Source organism: Pteropus medius, unplaced genomic scaffold, assembly GCF_902729225.1.
Source record: "Pteropus medius unplaced genomic scaffold, Ma_sr-lr_union100, whole genome shotgun sequence".
Taxonomy (NCBI): domain Eukaryota; kingdom Metazoa; phylum Chordata; class Mammalia; order Chiroptera; family Pteropodidae; genus Pteropus; species Pteropus medius.
The window spans coordinates 9016521-9041096 of NW_024352784.1; the positions used below are offsets into that span (position 1 = coordinate 9016521).

The window sequence follows — 24576 nt, forward strand, 5'->3', positions numbered from 1 at the left end:
TACTTATAATCATTTCAGAGAACTAGAGGATTTTACATATTAAATAGATAACATGATCAATGAATACCTAGTGCTCCACCTCTTAAAAAAAAGAGAGAATTAAAAGAAAAAAAATCTATAGACAAACCATTAACTTTTTTTAGATCAATTCTGTGGAATCTTACAAAAAACAAAAATGCTCCAGACAATTGGGAGCATAAATTTTAACTTGACTTTGAGAGACACCAACCTGACACAACACAAATCTACATACTATAAAAGCAGAAATATTTTTGAATTGTCAATATTTAACTAAATTAGACTTCATCAAAAGGTAAATTCAAAAGTTTCAGGAGTTTTATTGTAGATGTCTTCTAGATGCTGATCATATTTGATCACCTGGTCTTTCAATTATTTGTGGAGCCCAAGGAGTAGCCTCAGGATATTTAAGGATCAGCAATTAGTTCAATAGGTAGGTGCTCTAACTAGAGGGCCATGAATTGTGAGGAACTACCCATTTTAGCCTGCATTTTACAAAACAATTACACTTATATGAGAAATAATAATTCCTTAGCTTTGCATTCAAGTCTTCAGTTCTAATTTTCAATGCTCAGAGGAATGCAAACCCTTTACCAAAGCTACATTAATTTGACTGTTCCCTAGATCTCAAGTAGGCTTTCATCTCTCTTTCTACCTTTTCTTTGCCCTCTACTTATCTAAACACTTCTAGATCCTCAGAACATACTTAAGTCATACTTCTCCATAAAGACTTTCCAGATCCCTCCCACCAGTTCAGGGATCTCTCTGAGTCTTTTGCAATATTCTCAAACTCATGTTAGCATGAAATTAGATAATGCCTTGCAAAGCAATTTAAAAGCCTATGGTATATTTGGTATATTTTGTTTCTCTGATAATATTAGTTTCCAATTAAAGGCTATTTATTTCTTTTGCTTTAATACCTAGAGGATACTATGCAAAAAAGCAAATAATTATTGAATGAATCTTTACTAGATTGACAAATCAAAGTATTTAAATACTTTTTAAACACTTTATCATATTTTGTTTATCAATATTCTAACTCATTTCAAAAAGAATTTGAGATAGACCATAAAAAAAGTCAAATACATGTTAACATTTCTAGAAAAGAAATAGACCTCAAGCCATAAATAAATAAATAAATAAATAAATAAATAAATAAATAAATAAATAAATAAATAAAATAAGGAAGCATGAGGATATGCTATCCAGGAGGGTTAATACTGGGATAAATATTAAAATTAGTTCTGAGTCTCTTGGTAGCTAAGAAGATAGATGAGTTATATAATCTCTTACTGTCTGATAAAATGTTGTAGACCAGTACTTTATAATTTTTCTTATATTAAATTCTAATGGAAACTTATCTCTTGAGATGGTACTAAGGGGTCACTGAGCAAGACAATGAATAATGTTTTCAATATATTTTACAACTAATGCATATGAGTTTTTCTTGTGATGTTTGTTAAAGAACAAAAGTATACTTAGAATTGATACTACTTAGAAATATAAATACATAATGTGATAAATTCCCTTAAGCATATTTTTTTCTCTCTCTCAGTCTTTTGAGACAGACAATTGAAGGGGTTTTTCAATATCTCCATTCTTTGTCATCGGTCTCTTCATTTTATGACTTATGGAGCTTAGCTATTTGTATTGTCATTAGCTACACTCTCTATTCTCACAATTGATATTCATCTGAATTATATTTATTGATAATAATTTCACAAATTTATATCTATTCAGTGCTTTAGAATCCACGTAATAACTTACTATCCATACAGAATATGTTACTATCCGTTATTAAATGTGACCCTCACAAGAACACTCAGTGTTATTACTACCTTAATTTTTTATGTTTGAAAACTGATAGCATAAGAGATGAAGAGCAGATACCTGAGTCCCATCTACATGCATAATGCATACATTAACAAAATAGGGGTGGGGATAGGGCAAAAGATAGTGATGGTGCTTCTATTCTCTTCCAAGATAATCCATTTTGAAATAGCAGTGCCATCTAGTGGTTATTTTAGACACAAAAGGAATGAAGATGTTTCAAGATGGCCCTTGGATAGTTCAATCAACATTTTATGCTATCCTGACATGCATTATTTGAGCTTAGAGCATTTCCTGCTAGCTGACAGATTCTGACCTTTCAATATAGAAAGTGCACCACATCTACCCAGAGTCAGTCAAAGCTATTGATCCTGATAAATAATTTGACCTCAACCAGTGGTTCTCCTCCAGTTATTTAATATTTAAGAAAGCCAGCAATGTAATCTGAAGAGGTCAAGTGTGCTTAGGAAGGACTGTTGACAAGGTATCAGAAAGAAGTCTTACTGGTAAGTGCACGTGTCAGAGAAAAACAAGACATGTTTTTCTGTATGTTTCCCTAGACGAAAGACACCAAAATATTGTCCCACAAGTAAGATGGGGTCTGTGGATAACATATAACTAACAACTAATGTGGTGCCTCACATTTTAAAGGTTACAAAACCATCTGACCTATATTATCACATGGCTCTCCTATAAATGTTTACAAGCAGTGTGTATTTTTCTTTGTTGGTGCATGAAATTAGCTTTGTTTAGAATATATCCTCTCCATCTGCACATTGAAGAGCCAACCAAAGTGCCACTTTCTTTTTTTAAATTTTTACTGACCCCTCTTTAGCTCATCACCATGGACTGCTAGTTTCCTTTTTAGCCAGGTCTCATCACACCTCAGTGTTCCTTCAAACACTTATTTTTTTTTATTTGCTTATGTTCTATATTCTCTATTGGATCAAAAAGACCTTGGGAATCAAGTTTTATTGGTTATTCTCTAAACAATATGCCTTATAACTGGCCTAGGGCCTATTTTTGTGCCCCCCAGAAACTCCTGGGTAGCTGACTCTTGTTCTAATTCTGCAGGTTGAAGTTTAGGAACACTCTTAGATCAATGTTGTCAGCCTGAGAAAGCTGAGTGACAAATGAACTGTTTTCAAGGCTGAGGGTAGAGTGCTATACTTTTTCTGTTAGTCATGCTATATATTGCACAGACCAAAATTTGATAATGTGCTAATAAGGAATAACCCCAGCGCAAACTGCTCCAGTCTTACATACACAAGGCTGACCTTGGAGTATGGGTGAGTCAATATGAACTTTCTATAGCTTTGACATGACCTTCACTCACTCAGATATTATCATTTGCAACTATGTATCCCCCAAGTGAGGATTTAGAAAACTTTCACCTTTTCCTGTCCTGCATAATGTGACTGATTCCTTACCATCTTTATTATATTTTCCTTTTTATACTTTAGATAACTCAAGTTTGACTGCCCCAAGTGATGTATGAAGCTGTCATCACATCAGTCTGAAGCTACTACTGTTGCAGTGGCCATGCCTTTAGAATACTATTTGCCCCAGGGTATGAATTTCATATATGGTTGTTGAATAAATACAAGAATAAGTGAATGAATAAACACATGAATTACCAAATAAAAAAGTGGAAGGAATATATGCAAGAAGCACATAGAATGATGCTATATTTTTATTTTAATTTACTCATTTATTCACCTGACATGTATGAGGTATTTCTGAAGATCCAAACTATGTAAGGTGTTGGGGGGATGTATTTGGACACATGAGTCAAGTGTAACAAAGTGGTATGAAGAAATCTAAATAGGATGGTGTGTTTCTCCTTCTACTTCATAGGAAACAGCTCAGCTACCCAGTGAGTCTGACATCTGCCTGTCTATACCAGGTAGTTGAAAGATGACTTAGGTCACTAGAGAACTGCAAAATTGAAAGCACGGAAAAACACATAGAAAACACAGCCAACAGCCATGGTCCCACCACCAAGTTAAACACTGCTGACATTTTAATATGTATAATTCTAACAATAATAATAAAGCAGAAGCACATACATGCTAATGTTTATGGAGCTCTCAATATGTGCTGGGAACTAGGCATTATTTATCTTTGCAAATGTCACATAACTACTGTCATAGATGCTACACTGCACCTTCCAGAGCGCAATTTCAGAAATGAAGGACCGATTTTCCAGTTTGGGGGAAGGTTGTCTTGCTGACAGTGCTCAGATGTCGGGCTTCATTAAGAATTGCCTCAGCTATACAGAACTGCCTCCCAAACTCTCATCACCTTCCAAGGCCAGCCTGCATCCAATACCAACCCATATTGGGGAATAAAGGGCTTCCCCCTCTCCCCAACTTGGGACTACTCTGATAGACATTCCCAGTTTCAGAACTCCTCATGGGGCTGGTTCTATTGTAACTTCACCCTCTGCTCAAGCCAGCTGCCACCTTTCCTTCACAGGTGCAAATATACTTAGAAGACTCCTCAGTAAAGTTTCCCATGCTAACCTCTGCCTCATCGACTTCCCTAGGGAGACCCCAACTTAGTGGCAGCTACATGAGGGTAGGTAATTGTCGCAAGCAAGGAAAGCAGCTATTGAAGTAACACCCTTGAATGCATTTGTGTCTTTTCACATATCGAGTGGAACGTTGTCATATAAACCAATCAGGGATCCACATAGGTTAACACATAATACACAGAGTCTTATGTGACAGGGTGAAGGGATGAGAGTCCTTAGTGTCTCCAAAGTGAGCTCTGTTGATTGACAGCACAGATGATTTTTGCAATGGTCTCAAGTCAGTGGCTACAAGAGACAGTCAGAATCTTCAGCTCTCAGTGTACCCGTCCATGATGCGGTCAGGTCAGGCTTGAACATCATCTGTCTGTGGTGTTCAGCTTATATGGTCCTTACAGGGTGGAATCTTATGCTTATTGGTTCCTGCAATTGGGGCTTTCTGAGGGCACTTGTGGCTGATGTTTCTGTGGTTTTGGGTGTTCTGGTCACTCCCTAAGAATGTTCCCACTATGTGCCAGTTGACAACACTGTCATGGCTCCCATGTAATCCATTTTGTAAAGTCCAATAAGTCTTCAATTCTTTATGGTCTATACAGTAATATTATTAGATCATATTGCAAATTCCAATTTATAGATAATGTAATTCAAGCAGAAAAGTGTAAGCAAGTTGTTCTAGGTTCTCTTGAAAGGAAAGGTCTGACCAGGATTCCAAGGTTATCTGCCTGTTGAAATTTAGTACTTGAACAAGCCAATTAAATAATTGGTGATTAGGGAAATAATTGATTTTGGAGTTTATTTTTCTACCCAAGAAAGAAAAGTTAGAACTGTGATTTTTCAGGCAAGAGCTTCTCCCTCCCACCTTCTCCCAGCTTCTCCCATCCCATAACCCCCAGCACACAGTGTTTTTGTTTTGTAGTATTAGGATTTCAGACTCAGAGAGGAAGACTGTATTGGACAGTCTGAAACCTGAAACGTGGAGGCTAGAGCTTGAAGTTAAGAGTGTGCAAAGCCCAGCCATGGAGAAGGAGAAGCCCTGAGGCCAAGGAGAAGGCTTTAAGTTCTTAAGGACAGAGATTTACATACTGCTTCCATAAAGCTCCTGGGGGTTGTGGCAGGACCTCTCAGACAAGGCTAGAGGGAGTTCACAGTAAGAGTCATGGTTTTAGGAGCTATGGCACAATATCCTCATGTTTAGTGTATGGAGCCATCAGCTTTGGAAAGGAGAAACGAGCTTTAGAGCATCTCTAAAATGGCATAAGGAACCAATGCCTACCCCAGATTATGGCAGCACATAAATTTAAGGTTCCTGTAGCATCCCATGTATGCCACCCCACTAATGTCTGAGAATTAATTTAGCAATAGTCATGTAGGTAGATGTTGTAACAAGGTTAATTTTATTTAGAGAAATACAGGACTGTAACACATCTTACTCTTAAATGTTTTTAGATAAAATAGAATTTCTTTAAAGATATATATATATATATATATATATACAACTAAAATAAATAATATACATTTAAATTAGTTATCTTTATCATGCAATTTTCAATGTCTGCATGAAAATCTATTATACGGTTTTAATAATTAATCTGATAATCAGTTTAGTTAATCTAATATCTACTCTTAACCATCTAAAATAATTTAAATTTTTCTTTTTATGAACAACATTGTAATAAACATCTTTGCAAAATATTTTTATTTACTTCCAATATTATTGCTTTAGGATCAAATTTTAAAAATGGAGTTGCTGAGTTTTATAGCAAATGCACATTGTTAGGGCTTTGATATACATTTCCTATTTGCTCTACTGAAAATCTGATCCAATTTAAATACTGACTAGCCCATGTTCCCATACTGTCATCAACAGGTATTCTTCTTTAGTCTTTGATAATTTTATGTCCAAAATGTAGTCTTTGATTGTTCTTAGGTGTTAACATTCATTGCTTTCTTCAAACACTTTGATTTTTACAGGATGAGCAGTACAGACTCTTAGGTAGGTGTATTTAAAAAAGCCACATTAATAGACATCCAGTGAGTTTTGTAAATTCTTTATTTTCCCTGCCAATTATGAATGTCTTATTTAGGATTCCTCAGATAGAACAGACAAGCTGAATGAAAAGAATAAATAAACTAGGTTAGATAATGGAATGCAGCCTCTCTTTCCAAATCAAAGCTTCCTTTCCTTGCATATTCTTAAAATGCAAAGGCAAGAAAAGACAACATCATGAGCATTAATCCTGGAGTACGAAAAGTTCAGAAAAGCACAGAAAAACGTACATCAAATCCTTCTTAGCCTCCAGGGATAAACTCTGACCTTTACAAAAATTACTGTGTTTCTCCTCAAGGTCTACCTCTCTGTTCTCCAGATAACTGTGGAGATGCAATGGAAATATCTTTGTGTTCGTTTGCTCATTTATTTATTTAGTCAAGATGTTTATATTAAGCATTTAGTTTGTCGGACTCTATAAAAGTTTTTTATTTTCATAGTTATCGCTTTTAAATCTTATTTTAAAAAAAATCAAGCCTATGAATATAATATTAGTATCTATATTAGTTTCCTAGGGGCTGTTGTAACAAAGTGCCACAAATTGAGCCACTTAAACTGAAGAGATTTATTTTCTCGCAGTTTTGGAGGCTTGAAGTCTGAGATCAAGGTGTCAGCAGGATTCATTCCTTCTGAGGGCTGTGAAAAAGAATCTGTCCCAAATCTTTTTTCCTAGCTTCTGGTGTTTGGCTGGCAATCTGTCATTCTTTGACTTGTATCTGGTATCTGTCTTTATCTTCAAATAGTGGTCTTCTTGTGCTCTTCTTTGTGTTGAAATTTCCCCATTTTATAAGGATTCCAGTAATATTGGATTAGGGGCTCACCCTACTCTGGTATGACCTCATCTTGACTAGTTACATTTATGATAACCGTATTTCCAAGTACAGTCACATTCTGAGGTACTGGGGGTTAAGACTTCAATATGTAAATTTGGGGTGAGTGTGCTGCAAAATTCAACCCATAACAGTATCTCATTTACAGACATGAAAGCTGAAACTCAGAACACATGATACGTGTAAGGAGCACACACTGCATATTAGCTTTATGTAGGTCACTGTTTTTGTGCACAAGAGAACCAGGATATGAAGTCATTGTACTTTCTATCACATCAGGAGTTCTTGTGATTTCAAAATCTTAGACACCTGATAGAACTGTGCGTGAGGCTGAAAAAGTAGATAAGTGCTAAAAAGACAGGAGGTTTTAAAGGCCAAATTTAGATGTCTGGTATTAATTTTAAAGGGAGTTAGAAACAGTTTGTGAGCAAATGAGTGAATCAGTTATATAACTGGTGGTTATGTATTGGATAAAGTCTATATTTCCCAGAAAAGTTTTACAGTTAGTACCTTAGCTCCCTAATACTTATTATCATTATTTTTTAATGTATATTAGGGTAAAACTCCCTTGGTGATAAGTTGAGGTTGTCACAATTGAGGTTGGTAGAAAAACTAGGGTAAAGACTTCTGAATCCTAAAAAGTTTATCTTTCTCCTGTACTTTATTACAGCTCTCTGAATTCTCTGACGTCAATAGAATGTCCAACCATTCAGTCCTGTTCTGACAGTACCAGGAGTTAGCACCAGACTCCACAGATTGAAGGGCACAGGTCCACAAGACTGACTTCACTGCAGGCACCAGTCTCAAGGCCCAGGTCTCCAGGCTACCTGCACTTCTCTCCAACTTGGCTACAAATTTAGGGATTCTCATGACCCCCACTCAGGTTAAATAATTTGCTAGAAATACAGAACTCAAGGCAACACTCTAGTTATGTTAACCAGTTTATTATAAAGGATCCAACTCAGGAACAGCCAAAGGAAGAGATGCATAGTCAAGGAATGGAAACGGGGTATTTCATGGACTTTGATACCCCCTCTGAGTGTTACGCCCTTCCAGCACCTTAATGTACACAACCTGGAAGCTCTCTGAACTTTATTGTTTAAGAGTTTTTATGACCCAATCTCCAGTAGTACCTCTCCTTCCTTAGAAGTTGGAGAGGAAAGAGGGCTGAGAATTCTCACTCTGTAATCAGGTGGTTGGCCTTTCTGGTGACTGGCCAATAACCTGAAGCTATTTGGGGCCTCATCCTGAGTCACCTCATCAGCATTGCTTTAGGTATATTCCAAAGAGTCTCTTCTTGAATAACAAAAGATACTCCTAACACTCAGGAAATTCCAAGCGTTTTAGGATCTCTGTGCCAGGATCAAGAAATCAAGAGTAAATACATATTTGTTATTATTCCATAATAATATATTATTAATATTACTATAATAGCATTATTATGTTATTGTTAATATTAATATAATATAATAATGATGTTATTATATTAATATTAATAATAATTATTCCATTCTATAGGGTGATAGAGTATATATTAATTTTGTTTTAATAACAAGCATTTCCACCCCATGGTTACCATTTGACTCATCCTGGGCATAACCATGTCTCCAAATTAAAAGAGGAAAAACCAAACAAAACTAAGAGTTCTTTAAAAGATGTTTTTTGGAGAAAAAAAAAATCAGCTTAGATTGGTCTAGCACTTAATAGTTTACATGTCATAATCTTTATCCCATTTGAACTCCTAGCCTGGTGGATCTCGCTCCAGGGATCTAGAGCTAATCTCTGTGAATTTTTTGTGGGGTTAGTGGAACCTAAATTTGAGTCCTTACTGGTTTCAACATTAAAAATAATAAACAAATAAAAAAAAAATCAAACAAAACTCTTTCTGTTTTCCAAGATGTAGATGATTCCCATGGGCCTTTTTCTGCCAGGTTCACCTGCCTTACTGAATCTTCTAGTGGTCTTCCTCCTCCTCATCCTACTCCCAGCCCTGCTGTGTTCTAGAAAGCTTTGGTAGCTTTATGCAATAGCAGTAACAGAGAGTAAACAACATCTTTCGATGGTCCTTATTATAATTAGAACCAATGAAACCATCCTTATCATATGACGTGCAGCCCATGGCCAAAGACAATCCAAAGAAACAAACTAACAACAGCTTCATGGGACAAATAGATGCTGGAACTGATTGAATCACAGGGCCTCTTGGTATAAACCACACCAATTCTGATGGGTTATTATCTGGCTCCTAGTGAGAGATATAATGGCAGTGTGGTATCAGAACACTTCATGATGCTGACTTTCCAGATCAGTGGGAACAAAATCCAAAATCACATCATATAAGGAATATTTAGCTTACAGATAAGACATGGGGGAATCATATCTATATCTTAATTTATCAGAAAGGCTATATATATGGTAGGTAAAAGTGAGAGAATGAAACAGATAATTAAGAGACAAATGCCCAGAGATGACCTTGGGTACACTGTTGGGTGAGGAGTTTCCCTCCCTAGACACATATAGGGAGAAACTAGGAAAGATTTTGAAAGAAATGTTGTGGAGAATAGTCAAAATAGGATGAGCTTGGCCTTTTTAACTTTGAATCTCCCTTTGATTCTTAAGATTCTATATTTCTAGTGTCTACTCACCTACCTCCCATTCCAGCTATACATATACATACACACACACAATTAAAAAGTAATAAAAAGCTATCTAGAGAACAGTATATATCTGAATTCCATGTGACAAAGACAGGCTCACCCTTTTGACCCTCTATCTCTCTTTGGTCTCACTAAGCCCTGTGTCTCCAGGACAACAGGTCCCAAAGAATGCTGAGTGTAATTTGCTCGGGGCACATCTCATACGGGACAGCTCTGATACAACTGATATACAAGACTACTGCCTCTTTGCCCCATCAATCACCAACTTCTCCATTATGGGAAAAGTATACTGGAGAAATAAAAATGGAAAGACAAAGTGAAAACTGAAAACAATACAAATTGTCCAACTATATGTGACTGATGGCTTGTAAGATTTCAGTCTTTTTGAAAGACCAGATACAGTTGACAGAGACAACTTTTTCCTGGGAATGGCAACAGTTACTTCTGATTCAGGAAAGGAGATGCACCTATTTTTGAGAGAATACGATAATCACCCAAATGACATTTTGAAAAAGAAATTGGCACTATAAAATTTTCCAAAGTCAATGGAAGTCTATTTAGGATAATTCCAGGTTATCTCTGACACACTGAAAACCCTGTAAATAAAGAGATGACAAACAATACCAGCACTATTATGAGATTAATAACCTGAGATATTGGCTGGCTGTTCCCACAGGTTCTGGTCCCACTCAGCATCTCAATAAGAGACAACGTGCTGACCTCTTTAGTCTCTGTTGCTTCAGTTACAGTTCTGTCTACCCAAGGAAAGCACTGGACAGGTTAGCATTTCACCCCCTCTTTACTCCAGATCTGAAGAACCCTTTGATGAACTTATAGTTCAACAGAACTTACAGTTCATAACCAAGTGATTAAGTGCTTACTCTGCACCCTGTGCTAGGGTCATGGGATTACAAAGACAAACCGTACAAAATGCTTTCCTTCAGGAAGACCAATCTAGTCAAGGAGAAAGACATGAGATGAAAATATTCTAATATAACATAGGGTACCCAGTGCAGGGCGATGTGGAAGCCTGGGGAAGATTATAGTCTCTGGTCTGGAGCTTGAGAAAAAATTTCCTGCAGGAGTATAAAATGAGCAGGAGTAGGTAATTCACATTCTTGGTCATGGAAACTTACACTATAACTTTCACTACTCTTCTATTGATATCAACTTTCCATGTTATCCTGTTCCCTAATCTTAACATTAATTATGTAACAGTTTGTGTTGTATTGACAGATTTGGCAAATGAGGAAACTAAGACTTAATGACTCTCAATGACTTGCCCATAACAGTACTGGGGCCAGGACTTGAGTCCAGAACATCTGATAATAAATTTGGGAGTCTACATCAAAACATTTATATATATATGTGTGAACATATATGTGTGCATTTATATATATATATATATTATATATATATATAAATTTATATACATTTATATATATATATGCATATATATATATATATATATATAAATGCACACATATATGCATATGTTCACTCACTAACTCAGTTGTTTGATTCAGAAAATTTCTGTGATAAATGACAGTTAAATATATAAGAAAATGCCCATTCCTCCATAGGTAGCAAGGTGTGTTGACATTTTTCTCAGAGTTCCTGCCTTTTTTCTCTCTTATTAATTACAAATAATTTTACAGAATATGTATAGTTTGGCATGAATGCTCTTATTGTTTGGCAATTCTTCTTCCCCATCTGCCCCACCTTCGGGTCCAATAAGCAAGAAACGTTTACTGAGCACCTACTGTATGCTAAGAACCATGTCATGGAGTACATGATAAATAGGGAGACATCTTCCTGGTCTTCAAGTGATTTGTAATCTACTTGAAAAAACAGCCATCCATATACACAAAATTTCATAGTCACACTGTGATAGAAAGGGAATACTGGAGTGAGGAAAGCCTGGAGTCAGAAGCTCTAGTAAGAAAGCTCTTCTGAAAGTCTGATTAAAATATGAAATGACCTGAACAAAGATAATGTGCATGGGAAAAGAATAGCTGGGTTTCACAGTGATTCCTACATTGGGCATCTGAGGATGAGGAAGATGAACAAATGATTATCTGTATGCTAATTCAAGTAGCACTGTGAATGGAGATTGTCTAACCAAGACTGAAAACATGAGAGGAGAACCTGGTTGGGATAACTGTGTTTGAAGGGTTCAGAACAGGCCTTCCCAGGACGTGCTACTTTGGCATGTGGATTATTTTCAACTGAAGGTAATCAAGACCCTGTGAGATTAAGAAAAAAGTTTCTACCTGTCCCTTAAAGAATTTAAATTGAGGCCTTGTATATAATAGAAGTTATCACCAGAAATAACTTCTTATGACCTATTGATAGGACAGGGCAAACTTCTAATTACTGACCATTTGCTCTTCTTATTGTCCTGTGAATGACCTTCCTTCCCTCAGAAGCCCTAAGGTGCCTTATCTCATTCTTAGCTCAGAATGCAAATGATACCTCATTTTCTCTTTCCATGTCTGACTCTTTCATGTATGTGGGGTTCCCATACATATGTATGGGATGCAGTTTGGGATGCAGGACATTGAAGGCTCTTGAAATTCAACTAGAGCTGTCCAGTAGGCAGTTAGAGATTATAGTTTTGAATTCTAGGAAGCTGGGTGCCTGAGGTGAGTGAACATTCATAAAAGATGTGATAAATGAATAACTGAATTAATGTTAATAAAACAGCATTTATTTTTGAAAATCTGACCTTTATCTTCTGTAACAAACGCGTTATACTCACACCTGAATGTAGCTTCTAAATTTGCTATTTCATAGGTATATTTATGATCAAACTTTTCATGTAGAGTATCCAGGGCTCAGGTTTTCAACAGAAATAAATGGATCATTTCTCTTACCATCAAGGAAATGGATCAGAAGAAGCATAACAGTATAGTATGCTTAAAGTATAACAGAAGAGAATAAGATACAATTACAGAGGTGAGAGAGCCATTACGTTATTTTATCTAATTCTGGACTATCTAGCAAACCCTTCAAAACTTGGTTCAGTAATTACCTCCATTTTGAGATCTTCACTTACCTTACTTTCCTTCTCTCCATTCCTTCCCAGTCCATGCCTACTCCTATAAGAAACAATCATCCTTTCTTCGATGTGATTTCTATGCTTGCCATGGGCTTAGAACCAGAAAAATCCCAGACCTAACATATTTTATTGTCTAACCTGGCAGGACACTTGAGGTCTCTGAGCAATAGTATTTAATAATACTACCATGTACATGATACCTATTAATCATTAAATAAATGTAGCCAGAATGGATACATTTAATTTAATGTGGATATTATAAGGAATAGAGACAGGACGCAGAAAGTTCTGACACAAACCAGGGTCTCAATAACAGCTATGGAGTATTATAGTAGATGTGCCTAATTTTGTATTCATCCCAATCTTTTATACTTATTTTGCTCTACCCCTTTTTCTCACTCTGAGGTATGAACGCCTCATAGACAATCCTGTTCATTCATCTCTGTGTTCATAGTTCTTGGCACTTAGAAGGCATCGGCTGAACTGGGCCAGTGAAGAAGGGCCGGGTGTCCTTGGTCTGGCTTCCTTACTCTTAAAATCCACACTATTGGGTGAGAAAGGATGAACTAAAACCAGACAGGCAGAAGGGGGGAGGGTAGGGAGAATGAGAGAGGGAGAGTGAGAAAGAAGAGAGCCTGGAGTAGAGCAAAATGGAACAGGAATTCCTCTTAATACCAGTAATAGAACTCAAACAAGAGGCACTGTTCTAAGGACATTCTCATTCAGTAACTCTGGCTCCTGCATCCTCAGTCCTTTCCCCTGCCCAGCCACCAGGCAAAGCTGTGTGTGTCCTCATTCCACAATTTAATGATGCATCTCAGTGGCCTTGCCTTTCTTCCTCCAATGCTCCCCTGCTCTTGTCGCCTTCTCCTCTGAGCTCCTGGTCACACTTTATATAACATAATTACAGTTCAGGTTGACTCTTCAGTTCCCAGAATGCAGAGGTTACTCTTTTAATTGCAGTGAGTTCTTCTAAGTTCCTGCTTATTTTTAATTATGAATGCCTGAAGCTGGCCTGCCACAGTATAACTTTCAGCTCTGAAAAAAGAAACAAGCCCAAGAAGCAGAAATGTAATAGGAATCCCATTTTCATGCAAATTACTTCAATGACAAAGGAATGTGAGAGAAGAGACTCATTTCTGCATTCCTGAGAAGTGACACTGGCCTTTGAAAATGTCCAGCTCCACATTTAGAAGAGATTTAGATAAAATGGGCTCATTATACTATAATTTCAGGCCCTATAAACATATCAGTACCTCAACTCCCTTGGCTGTGTTTATGGTTCATTTTTGATATTTTGATTGGCAGGATAGGCCTTAAGCAACACTTTTATTTTTTTTATTTTTTTATTTTTTTTTAAATTCTGCTTCTTGAAACCAAATTTCTCAGCCTAGCAACAAAGACGATATCCTTTCAATAAAAAGTAACAGTAGCTACTATCCATGTGTGAGAATCTTCTCACATTGTCTTGTGCTTGCTGCAGGCAGATTTTCTTCTATTTCATACATGCCTGGTGCAATGTTAAACACTATAAATATGATTTTATTATTATTATTTAATTAATAATAGTTTTCAAGAATTAATACTAATTAAAAGTTTACTAAACTATTTCATTTTTTATTATTATAAAACTGCAACCATACTTAGTACCTTAAGTGTACCCCTGCCAAATTCCCCGTAACTGTAACCTAGACTGGCTCAGGTCTCTTCCAAGATAGGTGAAGTCATCTGTGCAGTTCTTGCTATTAAGTGACCCCTTCTGCCTTTCTGTCTGTCTCTCTCTACTTTGGGGCATCCTGAGGGAAAGATACCTTATACTGACCTAGTACCTAGCTGTTCCAGGAAATAAATCTAATGCTTTGTTCATACTCTTTTGTTTAAGTCTGAAATGACCTTATGAAAAAGTATCACTAGCCTTGGGTTTCAGAGGAGAACACTGAGGCTCAGGGAATTTAGGTAACTTGAAAAGCCACTGTCTTGGTTTAGGTTCTTCAGAAACAGAAAGATATTCTACACCTGTAGAAGTGGAGAAGTTATCATCATGATTCAGTGGAACGTACCAGAACTCAATCCAACAGTGAAACTGGTTTTACTAGGTTGTCACACCTAAGAAATGAGAAAGCTGGGTGTCATTCACAGAATTCTGACAGACATTGCTTAAGGGATGCTCCCAGGGATGTTAGTTTCCTGCCCCTTGCCATCTGCCAAGAGGCTGGGCAGAGTGATCCTTTTCCTGCTTGAGAGGAAATCTGCATTAAAATACATAAGCATCTGGAGTCAGTGATTGCCCACAAAAGTATTAGTGCCTAAGAGATATAAGGAAAAGCACCAACAACATCTGTTACAGTCACCTAGTTCATAAAAACCAGAAGAGCATTCAAACCCAGGGCTCCAAGTGGATAGTGATTCTACTGTAGTGTGTAATATCATATGCCTAAGAAACGGTAAAATTCAATATAACTGGAAGGATGTTTGTCAGTCTGCATTCAAGATTTATATAATGTATATAGGACAGAGTATTAAAATTGCCAAATGTTCAGTGTGAGGCCATAGCTTGGTAAAGAACATTTTGCTTCTTCCCCTCTAATCACTGGTCACTGCAGGAGAGAACAGATCATCTCAATGCCTTGTTCAATGCTCATCTGCACTCCAACCCCCGGTCCTGCCCTAGCCTCTATGGAGTTAGCATACCCATATGTTGGCTGGAAAAGAAAAGAGCCCTAGAATGGCTAACATTCCTAGCTTCCTAAGAAAGTAATATCTCCAGAAGGGGTCTTCTCTCATCTTCTGGGCTATCACTCCTCCAAGAGTTGCTGGAGGGAAGATCCGTCTCATACTTTCCATATTAAACACTTATCCAATTTCTCTTACAAGACTATCAGAACTACTGAGAGTATCTTCATCCTTCTTTAGATTTGCTATTACCAGAGCCTCTCCCCCTTACAAAACCACTTGTGTACTTATCTCATTAACTGTGTCAACACCAATAACTAAACACTATTCCACAATTCTTTCACCACTTTCTTGTCCAGCTCTCTCATATTTTTACTGTCATTCCAGCATTTTACGTCTTCATTAAGATCTTTTCTCTCCATTTTTTTTTTTTAATCTTTATTCCTTCTTTTTCTCACTTCCTTTACCCAGCTTAGGTCTCACGGCTCAGCACTATAACAACTCCTTTGCATCTGTAGTTACTTCTTCTTCCTCTATCCTACTTTCCTGGCAGGATCCTAAACCTAGTTAAATCTAAATACCACCAACTCTGTTACTATACCAGAACAACTAAACATTCTGAGACACACACAGCTTTGTTGTTTGTTCTCACTTTAAAAGTGTGACCACAAATCCCAATGAGCATTCCAGAATTCCTGATTACCCTAATATCCTTCCTTACTGTATTTGTCTTCCCACTCTTCTCACTTACCACATGATGAATATTTTACATTTTTGCCTCTCTTTAAACCTATTTATCCCTCCTTCATTTTCATTGTCTAATTCTTGACCTAGAAAATAGAGACAGAGTTTCACGCATTAAGCCATCATGGATGCATTCATTCCACAATGTTTAGCTTACTTTGTGTCACTCATTGCTCTGGGTAATGGAGTTACAGCAGTGAACGAATAAGCAAAGCTCTCTCTGTCTTGGAGCTCTCTTTCTGTCTCCATAGCTGCTACTTCCCTCTGTACTTTAGTACCCATACTCTGTCCTCTTATCGTTGGAATAGATGGTCTCCTTTCTCACCTAAGGCCAACCCTCCACTTGAGGCCTGTATCCTATCTCCTCTTATCTTCTCAGAGAATTTGCTCCTGTGGTTATGCCCTGTGTTCCCTAGTATCAATTTGTACTTCTCTACTGGATCGTTTCTAACAATTTATAAACATGGTCCAGCATCTTCTATCTAAAATAAACCAATAAAACAAACAAACAAACAAACAAACAAAACAAAAACCCTCTCATAACCCCAAATACCACTGTAGTTATTGCCTCCTTTTTAAGTTCCCCTTCATAGCAAAACTTCAGAATTGCCTATAGCCATAGTTTTCACTTCCTAGTTTCACATTCTTTTCTGGCCCATTCCAGTCTGGTTTTTCCCTTGAGCCTTTTGTCATATCATCAGTGGCTTCCAAACAGCCAAATATTATGATCACTTTTCCATCTTTAGAAATGTTATAAGATAAAAATCAAGAGGACAGACTCTGCAGGCATACTTCCTATGTGTAAGCTCTAGTATTACTAATTTAACAGATATCTGACCTTAAGAAAGTTACTTAATTTTGTGTCTTGATTTCTTCATCTGAAAAGTGAGCATAACAATGGTACATACCTCTTAGATTTGTTATGAGAATTGAATGTATAAATATATGCAGCATTTGAACTGTGTGCCAAATACAGAGTAGTGCTCTATTAATGTTAGTCATTATTATGATAATAATAATCACTACTGCTGATGCTGTGGTAGTAGCAATATTAGAATGCTTGCCTTACTTGACCACTAAGAACCATCTCAGAAAATAGAGCACGCCCTCCTTGCATTTTCTAAACTTTTCCAATTTCTCCTCTGTTTGACTTGAAATAGAGGGTTCCAGGCTCAGGACTGGAAATCCTATTCTTCTCTATCCACATTCTCTCCTTTGGTGATCTCATACGAGCCTATGGATTTAAACAATCTCTATAGGATAACAGCTTCTAAATGGGTTATCTCCTGAGGACCAAACTTATACATTGGATATTTACTTGATAGCTTCACTTAAATATCTAAGATGCATCTCAGACTTGATAGAATCCCTAACAACTCTTGTATGTGCCCCTTGATTTCTTCCAAATCTTTTCTAAATGGCACAACCATACACCTAGTTGATCAAAACCTCAATTGTTCTTGATACCACACTTTTCCTTTCTCCCATGTTATAAACGGAGTGTTTATGCTCCCCCCACCCCTTCAAAAATTCATATTTTGAAGTCCTGATTACCAATATAATGATACATGAAAGTAGGGCCTTTGGGGGGTATTCAGGGTTAGATGAGATCATGAAGGTAGAGCCTCTATGATGGGATTAATGTCCTAATAAAAAGAAGAGGAGACAAGATCTTTCTCTCCTCTCTCCTCTCTCCTTTCTCTCTTTCTTTTTTTTTTTTCTTTCTCTCCATCTCTCTTCCTCTCTCTCCTTCTCCCCCTCCTTCTCTCATATACCAAGAAGGCAGCCATCTACAAATTAGAAGAGAGCTCTCATAAGACACAAAATCTGCTGATCTTGAGTCTCTGGAACTGTGAGAAATAAATGTTGTTTTGTTATAGCAGCCTGAACCAACTAAGATATCATACTTCTACTTAATTCGCTTCTTCAACTAATATTTACTGAGCACTTCCTATGTGCTAGTCATTCTTCTAGGCACTAAGGATACAGATATTAACAGGACAGCAACAAGCAAATTATTACCCTCATAGAGGTTACATACTTGACTTTTGACTCCACCTTGAAAATACAAATCTGTTCATTGTTCTCCATCTTCACTCCAAATCTAAGCCTCCATCCTATTTCACAGGGACAACTACACTGACCCCCTTACTTTTCCCCTCATGTCCACACCCACACTTTCCCCTTTACAATGTATTCTCTACACTACAGCAGAGTGAACTTGAAGAAATCCTATTTATATTGCTACCAGGGCTCCCATTTTCCTGGTAATAAAGACTAATATCTTTACCTTGACAGCCTGTCTGACTTCATCTGCTTTACCCTCTCCCTTGCTCACTGGGCTCCCAGGCATACTTGCCTTTTTTTTTTTTCATTCTGCTTTAGAACTATTGCATCAGTTTTTCCCTGGCATTTGGGTCTCTAGTTTAAATGTCACCTCCTCAAAAAGTCTTCCCTGATTATCCAATATCAAGTAGCCCCTAATCACTTTCCTAAGAGTCACCCTGATATACTTTTATTGATATCTCTCTTAAAACTTCTTTGAACTTTTTTCAGGGTACTAATGCTTTAAACCTTATATTTTCTTCATTTATGTGATTAATGTGCTAATGTTTTTTTTCCCCAGACTTTTAGTTTAAGGCCAGAGTTTCCATTAGTTTTCACTGTTTTATCTTTTATTGTACCTTCAGTAGTACCTTTCACATAGTGGAGGTAAAGGAGTACTTACAAAACATTTTTTTTTTTTTTAATTAAAAGAACGTAAGCAGATATGAAAATAAATTACTTTGGACTAGGACTTAGGAATTCATTATTTGAATGCTGAATTTGACACTAGCTACAGAGTATGGCCCTTGGGTACATTGTTTTTTGGGGACTCAGTTTCCTTATTTATAAAATTAGGTAGTTTACAGACAGAGCCCCATAATGGCTACAGCATGAACACTATAACTAGAAAGCCTTGGTTTTTTTATTCTAGCTCTGTGTCCTACTGGGTATATGAATTTGGAGAAAGTACTTGAACCTGCCCTACCTGTCCAAAGAGTTGTGAGGAATCAAATAAACTATGGGAAAACCAAGCATGGAGCCCAGTACATGTGGGTACTTTGGAAATTCAAGTTATTTTCTCTTTTCCTTTCTCTGCTATGAGCTATAATAAGCAAAGTTCCTTGAACTCAGCAGATCCTAGCTAAAGAACGAGTGAAGTAAAAGCATAGAAATTCATTTTTCTTTTGTCCTCATTTCCAGGCAGAGTGAGGTACAAAGGACATTCCCAGCTTTGTTCAGTCCCAAGCTTGAGCGCATTAAACTAATTAAAATAAGAATAAAAAGAACCTCACCAAGTATGCACATATTTTGCAGACACATAATATTTGCACTGAGAAGAAAGAGGTTTATGCAAAACTTTGCAAAGCATGAACCAGTCCAACTTCCCAGCCCTGGGCTGTGCTGGGGAAAGGGCATGTAGACAGGGAGGATGCAGTGGGAGCTCCAGGGGCTCCTCCTCTCTTGCAGTCTCCAGGCAGGACAGCAGGCACCTGGGCAACACCTGGACAATTTGGAAGGCATCTGATTTGTCAGGGAGCCTCGTATATGCCACAGCTGCTCTGAGAGCCCTTACCTATCTCCTTGACATTTTCTCCCCAGGGGAGAAAGAGAGTCTACATTAATGGAGTACCAACATCTGTCACCCACACTCCTAAGTGATATATAAGCTTCACAACAAATCTGAGAGTAGGTAGCATTTTTGACACTTTACATTTGTTGAGTTTCTACTATGTGCCAAGTCCTCTGACAGGCACGTCTTATACATCATTTTAATCTTCACAGCAATCCTGGAAAAAGACATAATTGTGCACTTTGCGCAGATAAAAAAAAAATAGGGTTTGGAGATGTTGAATAACTGTGGGAAACCTAGACTAAGGAATGGTAGAGCTGAGACTGAAAATAAGGTCTGTCTGACTCCAAGACCCAACACATGAACCACGTTAATTAAGCCTGAAGAAATCACGGACCTTCAAATTAGAGTCTATGCGTGTATGCTTATATATATGTGCTCCTACCTGATTTATTTTTCAAATTAGCTTAATAAAATATTTTATGGTTTCCTGATATACCACAATATTTTTCTCTTTAGGGTCTTAATTCCCATTGTTCACTACACTGAACTGCCCTTTTCTTTCATTCCCAAATGTGCGTATTGTGCTTCATGCTGTCAAGCCCAGAGGGACAGTGGAAGGCAGTATCTCTTGGTGAGTAAGAGACTAGGCTCTTGAGGTAGATAACCAGAGAGAAGTTGGAGGAATAAATGAGATAATGCATGTAAAGTCCCTAATACTTTGTGGGTCTTTAAAAAAGTCAGTAGTAGTTGTTGCTGCTGTTGCTGTTGTTGTTATTTTAGTAGTAGTAATATTAGTAGTTGTTTTTGTTATTATTATTTATTACTTCCCCTTGAAATAGTCTTTTATCTTTCTGGGTAGAAGTGGGCACTAGCCCTTCTGGCATTCTAAAGAAATTTAGCTGAACGTTTCCTCTGATGCTCAGTATTTTCAGTCCAGTTTATAACATATTTCTTCTCTCTTATTTTCTATAAAAACTGTATTTTCTTTGAGAATGGGATGCGGCTCATTTATTTTCTCCCTTATTATATCTAGAACATGGCTGGATACATAGTATATAACATTAAGATGTATCTATGGGAAGGAGGAAGGGAAGGAGGGAAGGATGAAAGAAGAAAGGGAAGGAGAGAGAGAGAAAGACTCATATTGAGGTCTCCGTTTGTCTATACAGAGAAGAGTATGCTTGGTGTCTGGCAAAGGTGCTATGAAGCAATTAGCCTTTGTCTGAGTCATCCAGGTCTCCAATTGTTACCTATGTGATAACACTAACCATAGAGTCTCGGGTATTTACTTACCTTGGTTATTATTATTTTTTTAAGACTTTAGTTTTTTAGAAAAGTTTTAGGTTCACAGCAATTCTGAGTGGATTATATCCTCAATATCCCCATTATTAACATCCCACACACATTATCAACATCCTTCACCAGAGTGGTACATTTGTTATAACTGTTGAACCTACATTGAAACATCATAATCACCCCAAACTCATAGTTTACATTGGGGTTCACTCTTGGTGTTATACATTCTAAGGGTTTAGACAAACATATAATGACATGCACCCCCTGCTATTATAGTATACAGAGTGGTTTCACTGCCCCCGAACTTCTTTGTGCTCTGCCTATTCATCCCTACCCATATCCTTGGTTACTTTTTAAAATTTGTCCATCTCCCCTACTAAATTAGAGTCCCTGGGGGTAAGAAAATGTGCCTCTTTCATTTCTGTACACCCGCTTTATAGCACAAGGCTTGGCTCAAGATGCCACAAGTATTTAGTAAATTAGTAAGTGGAGCTTCTAATGATGCACCTTTATATTAGATTAGGCCACTAAGATACACTGTTGTGGAGAAGGCAATATCTGTGTTAGAAGGAGCAAGACATGGAGGGCCTGAAAGGAGAATTGTTATGACTCAGTGCTGTGAGTTTTTAACGCTTTCCAAATAATTTCATGTGGACTGCTATCTACTGCATTGACATAGAGGAAACTAAAGCTGAGAGAGCTTAAATAATTTAAGGACACATACTTATTTTTCTTTTTTTCTGTAATGAGATATATTCTCTCTCTCTCTCTCTCTCTATATATATATGTATATATACACACATACATATATATATAATATAATATATACTCTATATAATCTTTACTGAATTTGCATATAAAACAAATATATATTTAATGTATCTACTATATATTTGTAGCTTCGTATGCAAATTCAGTAAAGATTTGTTGCAATGCATCTATGTTCCCATCACATTTTCTCCCAGTATATAACCACACCAAAAAGTCATATTCTATTGCACTGGTTTAGCACAGGATTGAATGAGAAACACATTCCGGACATCGGTGCCAGAGAAGTGGTAACTGGGTACTGGACAGTGTCAGTGATCTAAGAGAAGGGTGTGTCCAGGGCTGTCACTAGGAGCTGCTGTAAGCCAGGTAGAGAAGAGACGTGTCAAACCAGCTGAAAACAGGGTTTTACATTGGTGACAACGGAGAAGAAACAAAGTAACGAGAATAGACACATAGGAAGTCATTCTCAAAATGACTCCATTGTCCAGATAGAGTTGCCTCAGTCTTGGTGGGGTTCTCTCTAGTCCAGTGGTGTTTTGAAAAGACCAGTTGTGCTTTCATGTGCTGCAGCTCCAAGACTCTGCTGCCCAACTGTCAACATTTACTATTCAGCAGTCACCAAGTTCTTGTTTTACAAAATTAAAAAAAAAATAGAGTCTATTTTGAGCCACTCTTAGGGTTCCAGAAATTGTATTTAGACAGCGGGTAAACATGCAGTTAGTTAATATGTGAAAATCAATCAGTTCTCATATCTTGTCAGAGTTGGGCCCTGAATTATGAAGAGAATACTAAGGCACATTTTCTCTCTAGTTTCTCTTTTAATCAATTCCACACTTAGACATGAACTTTTCTTCTTTTGAGTGTGTCCAAAAAAATGTATTTGTCATGACATAGTGGAAGGATGATCTTAGAGCCCGAGCGCCTTGTTCAAATTCTAGAATTACTGCTTAGTAGGCAGACGCCCTTAATCAAATTAGTTAACTGCTCTTAACTTTAGTTTTCTCATCTGGAAAACAGGGTAATTACATAATAAACTGATAGTTAAGAGGATTATCATAAGGATTAAATGAAACAAGTTATAAAATGTGTCTAATAATATTTTTGGCTATTAGTAAGGATGCAATAGAAAGGGGGAGGGTTATAGAAAGTAACCTGACAGGTGATCTGATCATAAATCTCTAACTGGGCAGGTCATGGTGAGTAGTCACGCCCCAGGCATATTATTATCTAGGAGAAGGTTTATCTTTGCCTTAAGCAAGCTCTGTCCACGTTTGAAATAAGCCTTAAACACCCTCAAGAAAGTACATAATCTTGTTAATTATAATGCAATTACCCCCTTGCTTTTTCCCACCTTTCTTATATTCCCTCCTTAATTTCAAATGCATCCAAGAAGCTACAAAATTGTTATTCTCCAGAACATGTGAGATCTTGCTCCCTGGCATATGTTGCCAGTTGGGCTCAAATAAACTCTTATAAAAATTCTCTTCAGGTTTAGACATTTCTCATATTGATATAAGTATGAATTGGAATTCTTTCTACTGTTGCTTTCAAGTAGCAGCAAAACAGAATAAAAATAAAAGGAGCCCCAATTTCTTGCTTTAAATTGGAGTTGAGCATTCCCTTTTTTTTCTTTTCTCTTCCTCCTTCCTTCTTTCTCTCTTTCCCTCTCTCCCTCTGTCTTTTTCCATATCTCTCTGTGTATCTATCTTGCTCTTTCTCTCTTATGTCTCTGTGTGTGTGTCTCTCTGTCTCTCTCTCTTCAAAACCAATTTTTTTTTTTAAAGTAAACTTTGTTATGGCAATTGTAACATCATCAAAAATAATCTGCTAAACTAGACATGAAGAATGAACTGAATCAGAAAAAGACTGGAGGCAATGAGACTCATTAAGAGGCTGTAATTATCACCCTTATCACCGGCATTTCCTAACCTGGATGTTGGTTCTTTTATCTAACTAGTCTTTAAAACAGGAGTCATCTTCGACTTAAGCTCTTCTTCTACCTCACTCATTTAAGCATTTCCTGAATCCTGATCTTTCAACATCCTAACTGTATCTGGAATCTATTCCCTCATCTCCATCCCACTGACCCTAATGTACCTCTCACAGAGACTTCTGTAAGAGCCTCCTAATTGTTTCCTGCTGCCTGTCTCACTTCCCATCCAGTTTCTACACTATAGCCAATGTGCTCTTTAGGAAAGGAAAGCAATAAGGGCTCTCCTTCATTTTAAACCTTCTTAAAAACTATTGCCTTGAGAATTAAGGCCGAACTCTGTGACTTGGCATGTGGAGCTCTTCGTGGTGGACCTTGCATTTTTCTATAGTCCTATTTCACACATTGCCATGTGCAACTTATTTTCATGCTTGCTGTTCTGAAGTTCCTACTATTCGCCTTAAGTCCTATGTTCATGCCAACCTTTGCACATGCAGATGGCTTCTGCCTAGAATTCACCTACTTCTCTCTCTGCTACCTCATTCTTTTTTTTTTTTGGCAAAGTTG

General features: G+C 37.2%; 2 long non-coding RNA genes across 5 annotated transcripts in view; one reads left to right on the top strand and one right to left on the bottom strand.

Annotated features, from left to right (window-relative positions):
* Nucleotides 1–8666, top strand: part of LOC120590408 (uncharacterized) — a 10556-nt gene extending 1890 nt beyond the window's left edge. The window contains exons 2-3 of the long non-coding RNA XR_005649710.1: nt 3312–3418; nt 7929–8666. This is a non-coding gene — a long non-coding RNA (uncharacterized LOC120590408). The remainder of the gene's footprint in view (nt 1–3311; nt 3419–7928) is intronic.
* Nucleotides 1–24576, bottom strand: part of LOC120590409 (uncharacterized) — a 672254-nt gene that overhangs the window by 384578 nt on the left and 263100 nt on the right. The gene's annotated exons all lie outside the window — the stretch shown is intronic.